Genomic DNA, 7,500 nt, shown 5'->3' with positions numbered 1-7,500 from the left:
TCTAGATACCCCCTTTCTACATCACCGTCGGATATCCATCCATCTAGCAGCGGCATACAAAGCCTCCTTCTCAACCTGAAGGTAAATGCCCGTTGCACAACTAACAGGTCAAGAGGAGGCGCACCTAACAACACCTGCAACGCATCCGTACTCACTGTACGGCATACAGGCAAACAGGCAAGCAACATAATGCGCTGGCACGCCATCAGATGACGTTTGCCAACCGACTTTAAAGCCCATTCGTACCATATAGCGGCACCATAAGTGGCACAGGCCACAAATAGGCCCCGATATACGGTACGAACCGCACGCCGGCTAAGACCCCAGTCAAATCTGACAACGCGACGCACTTGCCCAACGATTGCCTGCAGCCGCTCCCTCAACGAAACTAAGTGTGGAGTAAAACACATCCTTTCACTCATAGTTACCCCCAGGTATTTGACTTGCGTCACATACCTAATACCTACCCCATTCAAACGTACAATCGGTGGACGACTCGGGGACAATCTGCCCTTAAGCAGCATTGTCACCGTTTTGTCCATCGATATGTCCACTCCCACATCTACCCCCCAATTGTGGGTAAATGTAAGGAGCTGCCCCCCCACTCGCTCTAGTTCCTCACGCGAACGACCCTCAACCAAAATGAGAAGGTCGTCCGCATACGCACAGTGTTTACAGAGTGGCTCTAACTGCCGAAGCAGGGAGTCCATCATGAGGTTCCAAATGAAGGGACCACAGACGGATCCCTGCGGACAGCCTCGCTCCACCCCAATCTCCACACTCCCGCCCACTCCTACCATGGATGCTTTTCTGTCCGAAAAATAACTCCGCCATAGAGTAATTTCCGGACAGCCAAGCTCCTCTAATCTCTGCAACACACGATCCCAGCGCAAGTAATCAAATGCCCCCTTAAAGTCAATAAATATGCCAAGGACATATTTATTGACGTTTTCCCTAACTACACTCTGAACATACAACCACGCATCCTCTATACCACGTCTTTTCCTAAACCCATACTGCCTATCCGACCTAACACCCCGAGTTAGCTCCTGAAGCCGCTCAACCATAACCCTTTCCAGCACTTTTCCAAGCACCGGAAGGAGGCTGATACCACGATAAGATCGAGGATCGCTCCTGATCTTATCGGGCGACTTCAAGAGTGCAACGACCCTAGCAATTTTCCACTCGCGTGGAAAATATCCCTCCCATATGCATTTATCATAAATGGCCTCCAAATATTCCGGAATGAACTTCCACAAGCATTTGCACATCTCTCCGTTCAAACCATCGAAACCTGGAGACCTTTTAGACCTGACCAGGCCAAATGCATAATCCAACTCCTCAGCTTCTATTGGAGGGACAGGCACCTCTTGTGCAGGAGGAACCTGAACCTCAGCCCTGGGAAAAAACTCGCCTAACAGAACATTGGCACACTCTCTCCACGTCGATAATACAGTATCACCTACGCGAAGAGAGCTAGCCATCTCATTTCGACGACCCCGACAGATCCTATAGACCTGTCCCCAAGGGTCGTCCCTATTTTCCCCCACAAATCTCCTCCACTCTTCCTCCTTCACTCTCACAAGCATCTTCTTATATTCTTTCATCCCTACGCTAAATTGATACTTGAGCTGAGACAGATTCTCCGAATTGGTCCGCCTGCCGCGTTGAAACAAACGCCTCAAGCGTCGGACAGACCTCCTCTTTGAATTTAACTCACTCGTCCACCATTTCACACCTTTCATTCTCACAGCCCTAGCTTTCCTAAACAATAAGTCATTCACACCCCAGACACATTCATATAGACGAGCAATTTGCTCGTCAACCCCCAATTCCTCAAACTCCCTAAGCGGTATATCCAATACCGCTTCCCTAACAGTATGTCCATATCGGTTCCAGTCGGTACACGAGGTACGCCATCGCCTCAATGGACTCCCCCCTTCTAACTGCGGGGTACGGGGAGTAACCATAATTTGTATTAAATTATGGTCACTAATTCCCCAACCCCCCCTAACGCTCCATTTACACTCGAACCTACTCGCTGCTACCTCATTCATGAGCGTCACGTCAATGTCACTCACACCTCTAGGCCCCTCGAACGTGTACCATTCACATGGCTCATTTGCGATGTGAAGGTTATTAGCCACCACCCATTCGCTCATAACCACACCCCGATTGTGGCTCCGATATCCAGCAGTATGCCTGGATACCTTGCTGAACCACATCGGGGAGGTAGCGTTCGCATCAAGACACACGATGGCAGGAATGCTACTCTCAAGTAGTAGCACCGCATCTATGTATCTTAAGTAGGGCTCTAGAGGCTCGTCAGACTTGCAGTACAAGCTGACGACAATCATTCTGCCGAATTCCCCCTCGACACACACACATACTCCCCACTGTGATGAGTCAACTACTACACAAGAGTAGCTTGGCTCACACACAGCTACTGCGGCATTGACTCCAAGGTCCGTAAAGACCCTGAAGCCCCCAGGAAGACCTCTCACCACCCCATTGGTGGAGTATGGTTCCTGGAGCAAAGCAATGCCGCAGCCCCCCTCCGACATACACGCCCCCAATTCACACATCACGGCATAGGACCCCTGACAGTTCAGTTGATATAGCTCAACCATCAATGTCTAGCGTTCGCACGGGCAACAATGGCACAGTACACCGGGCAGACAGTGGACATCATTAGATGTCCGGCTGGCTTGCCCTTAAATGCACAGTTGCGACAATGCGGGGCATTGCCACAACCTGCACTCCTGTGTCCTTCTTGCCCGCACCTACGGCAGACATCCTTCTTGGCTCTGCATTCTGCCACCCTGTGATCAAACCCCATGCATCGGAAGCAGCCGGGCGTCAGTTGGTCTGGCCGTACCCGGAAGGAAAACCACTTTATGTAGCAACGACCTGCTTCCAGGAGGGCGGACATTAGCATGTCCGTTCCCTCAAGGACAACATTCGTCACCCCATCGGGGCTGACCTTCCAAGGACGGCTGATCATCCTCACGTCCTTCTCACGGCACCCAGGGCTGAACTCCTTGAGGTTCAACCGGAACAACTCTCCCATGAAATCCTCAGGGGAGATCTCCGTGTGAACCCCCTGGACCACAACCCTAGGCCCCAGCTTCCGACGTATGCTCACATCGAGCCCCACTTCGGAAAACTTGGCATTTTTTGCCAAGTTATCCCTCTCGGCAACGGATGGGGTGCGAATAATCGCACCTCCATCCTTCAACGGGCGCACCTCGTGCACCCTAACCCCCATGGAAGGCCCAACCTCCTTTACAACTTTCTTGATCACCTCCTTGGAAGTAGTGGGGGTTTTACCCCTTACTACGACCGACCAGGTCTCAACTGGCTTGGGCACCGGCAACGCAGGCAACACAGGCGCAGGCGCCTGAGGTGCCGGCATCGACGCTGCACCAGCCAGCGCAGCTCCAGCCGTCCTCCGAGGTGCTTCCTCCCTGGTAATCTTCGTGGCTTCTAGTTGCCCACGAAGATGGGCTATCTCCCCCACCATTTCCACAAAGAGTTCCTCGAACTCCAAGGAGTACCCCAGGAGGTCTTTTGCAACACTTTTCGGGACGCCGTCCATGTCTATGACGGCTCCACTAAAGGCCGTCACAATGGACTTGAAGCGCCCCATAAACTGCACCGCAACTTTCTTGCGTTCGGCATCCCCACCGATCGCACCCAAACCTTTCAGGGAAGCACCCAATTCCCCACGGATTTCCTCCAGACGCTTCCCTGCGGGACCTAATTTTTCCCCCGTCTTCCGCCCCTTGCGCCCACTCCCAATCTTTCCGCTTTCGGAACCACCCTCGCTTCCACTCACCTTTTCAGGTACCTTTAAAGATACCTTCTCCACCGGAACCGCTGCACCTCCAGCGGTCTTCTTCTTGGAACGGGGAGGAGACCGCAAGATCACCTCCTCCTCTCCGGACGTCGTCTCGTCCATTGCCGACGATGGCACCGCCGACCCGCTTGGAAGAGAGGTGTTCGCCCTCTTCCTCAACCCTTCTGATTTGGGCATTGCCCAACTCTCCACCACTAAGGTTGCCGAGTTCGCCGTATAAAGGCCTCCCGAGCAACAACAAAAACTGGGTCCCTTTTGGGCGACGGCAACTACTGCACGGCAGGAGTGAATCCCGCACAGGCACGCACACAGCGGCTGCACCTATCGGCGAGCCAAAGCAAAGCGCGAGGGCGTAGCCCACAGCGCCAACCAAAGGTTTGGCAAAGGCCACCACCAATGCCTTGCCGGACAGAACACTGTTCCCCGAACAAGGACGGGTCGACCAAGGTGGAGCTAACGCCGAGCTCGACCGCAGGCAAAAACACAACACGCTTTGGTCGTAGCACCTGCACAAGGTATTCAACCTTGGCGCAGTACTGTACCCACGCACAAAAGAGGACGCCCTTTTTACTGTTGCCAAATATGGCAATATAGCGGCACGACAAACCTAGTGTACGCCCGCACTGTACTTCCACGCCGAAATGTAACGGCACACGCACACGAGAAGGACGCCAAAAATTAGCGGCACACGCCAAAAACCACGCCAGAAATAGCGGCACTCAAAAGTTGTAAACAACTTACCAACAAGGTACACTTGTACGCAATGTACAGCCACGCAAACGGTGGCGTCACTAGCACAACACACCACGCCGAAAAATAACGGCACGCCCGCAAAGTTGTAAACAACTTAATGGAAAATTTCCAACGCTGTATCTAGCGGCACTCACACGCACGCACAATGTGTCTATAGCACGGAGTATATTGGCACTCACTGGAGTGTCCAACAAAACTACCGTACGGCACTTAATCACTCGTAACACTGTACAGCTACTACAAAGTAGCGTCACTCGCACAACGGCACTTTCAATCACAATTAATTGTAAACACTGTACCGCTATGGTACAGCCACAACAATATTAGCGTCACTCGCACAACTGTAATACACCGGTACTCACACACGAATGTAACCGCAAAAGGAAATCACAAAAATCGCAAATCACCGCTTAGCACACGACACGTCCGCACTATTCAACAGTCAGACTGAGAATGAGTAGATAGGGACAGTAGGAATCTCGTTAATCCATTCATGCGCGTCACTAATTAGATGACGAGGCATTTGGCTACCTTAAGAGAGTCATAGTTACTCCCGCCGTTTACCCGCGCTTACTTGAATTTCTTCACTTTGACATTCAGAGCACTGGGCAGAAATCACATTGTGTCAACACCCGTTAGGGCCATCACAATGCTTTGTTTTAATTAGACAGTCGGATTCCCCAAGTCCGTGCCAGTTCTGAATTGATTGTTAATTGATAATCGTTATAATTTAAAAGGAATATATATCGAATGATATAATTCCTTAAAAATTTTAGCAAGAAAGTTCCACAATTGGCTACGTAACTACTATCCGGGGAACAAGAATCGTAATTCTCTATTTACCCAGAACGAGTACATAAACCATGGTATTGCTTCCCAATCAAGCCCGACTATCTCAATCTTCAGAGCCAATCCTTATCCCGAAGTTACGGATCTAATTTGCCGACTTCCCTTACCTACATTATTCTATCGACTAGAGACTCTTCACCTTGGAGACCAGCTGCGGATATTGGTACGGCCTGTTGAGAAGTTTGCGTGACCCCACCATAAATTTTCAAGGTCCGAGGAGAAAATATCGACACAACAGTAAATGTCATGCTCTTCTAGTCCATCTACCATATCTCTCTTCGAAAGACTTCCATGGTAGTACGACTATAAAACAGAAAAGAAAACTCTTCCGATATCTCTCGACGGCTTCTTTATGGTCGTTCCTGTTGCCAGGATGAGCACAAGGCCCATTTTTAATAACAAACGGATACTCAACAGGTTACGGAATTGGAACCGTATTCCCTTTCGTTCAAAATAATTCAAGTATTTTAATTATTTTTAAATATATTTTTATTAATATTTTTTTTTATTAAAAACTTGAAAATTTTCGGCTTTCGCCTTGAACTTAGGACCGACTAACTCGTGATCAACCACTGTTCACACGAAACCCTTCTCCACTTCAGTCCTCCAAGGTCTCATTCGATTATTTGCTACTACCACCAAGATCTGTACCAATAGCGGCTCCATGCAGGCTTACGCCAAACACTTCTAAGCACACTATTGTACCCTCCTACTCACTAAAGTTTCAAAATTTATAAATCAATCGAAATTGTTTTATAAATCATCTACTTTAGCGGTAATGTATAGGTATACAACTTAAGCGCCATCCATTTTAAGGGCTAGTTGCTTCGGCAGGTGAGTTGTTACACACTCCTTAGCGGATTACGACTTCCATGTCCACCGTCCTGCTGTTTTAAGCAACCAACGCCTTTCATGGTATCTGCATGAGTTGTTAATTTAGGCACCGTAACATTACGTTTGGTTCATCCCACAGCGCCAGTTCTGCTTACCAAAAGTGGCCCACTGGGCACATTATATCATAACCTCAACCTTCATATCAAGAAAGGTGAGGTTCTTACCCATTTAAAGTTTGAGAATAGGTTAAAATCGTTTCGACCCTAAGGCCTCTAATCATTCGCTTTACCAGATAAGATTATTTTATATAATTTTTAAATGCACCAGCTATCCTGAGGGAAACTTCGGAGGGAACCAGCTACTAGATGGTTCGATTGGTCTTTCGCCCCTATACTCAATTCTGACAATCGATTTGCACGTCAGAACTGTTTCGGTCTTCCATCAGGGTTTCCCCTGACTTCAACCTGATCAAGTATAGTTCACCATCTTTCGGGTCACAGCATATATGCTCAAGGTACGCTCCAGTTAGAGGTATAAATAATAATAAATTATCATTATACATAACTATATGGAACGCCCCGGGATTGAATTAATTGACTATTTATTAAAAAATAGACTAAAAATTAATCCCATTATATTTAAGTTAAGTTAATTATGCCATTAAGTTTAATATAACTCAATGACTTGCACATATGTTAGACTCCTTGGTCCGTGTTTCAAGACGGGTCCCGAAGGTATCCTGAATCTTTCGCATTGTTAATCATATAAATGCATACAAATAAATATTAATATCATAGATATTAAATTTTTTGTAAAATTCAAAAAATGAATTTTAGCATTATATATAATAAAATCTATCAACACTTTATCAAATCATTAGTATTTATTTTATGTTAATATGCTTAAAAAGCAAATTAATTTAAATAAACTTAATATCACCAATGATCTTTTGATAAATACTTTATTATGTTAATAGATTACAATGTCCTTATATGAAAAAAATGCACATTATTTTTTTAATTATTTAATGATGAATTTTTCATAATGGATATTCAGGTTCATCGGGCTTAACCTCTAAGCAGTTTCACGTACTATTTAACTCTCTATTCAGAGTTCTTTTCAACTTTCCCTCACGGTACTTGTTTACTATCGGTCTCATGGTTATATTTAGTTTTAGATGGAGTTTACCACCCACTTAGTGCTGC

The 7,500-nt window shown here is 47.2% G+C and overlaps 1 pseudogene; it reads right to left on the bottom strand.

Moving 5' to 3' along the window:
- Nucleotides 1–5,017: 5,017 nt before the first annotated feature.
- LOC129251426 (large subunit ribosomal RNA) overlaps nucleotides 5,018–7,500 on the bottom strand; it is a 2,782-nt pseudogene continuing 299 nt past the window's right edge.

This window comes from Anastrepha obliqua, unplaced genomic scaffold, assembly GCF_027943255.1.
Source record: "Anastrepha obliqua isolate idAnaObli1 unplaced genomic scaffold, idAnaObli1_1.0 ptg000014l, whole genome shotgun sequence".
Classification (NCBI taxonomy): Eukaryota; Metazoa; Arthropoda; class Insecta; order Diptera; family Tephritidae; genus Anastrepha; species Anastrepha obliqua.
The sequence above is the reverse complement of the archived record's forward strand: the minus strand, read 5'-3'. Positions and strand labels throughout refer to the sequence as shown.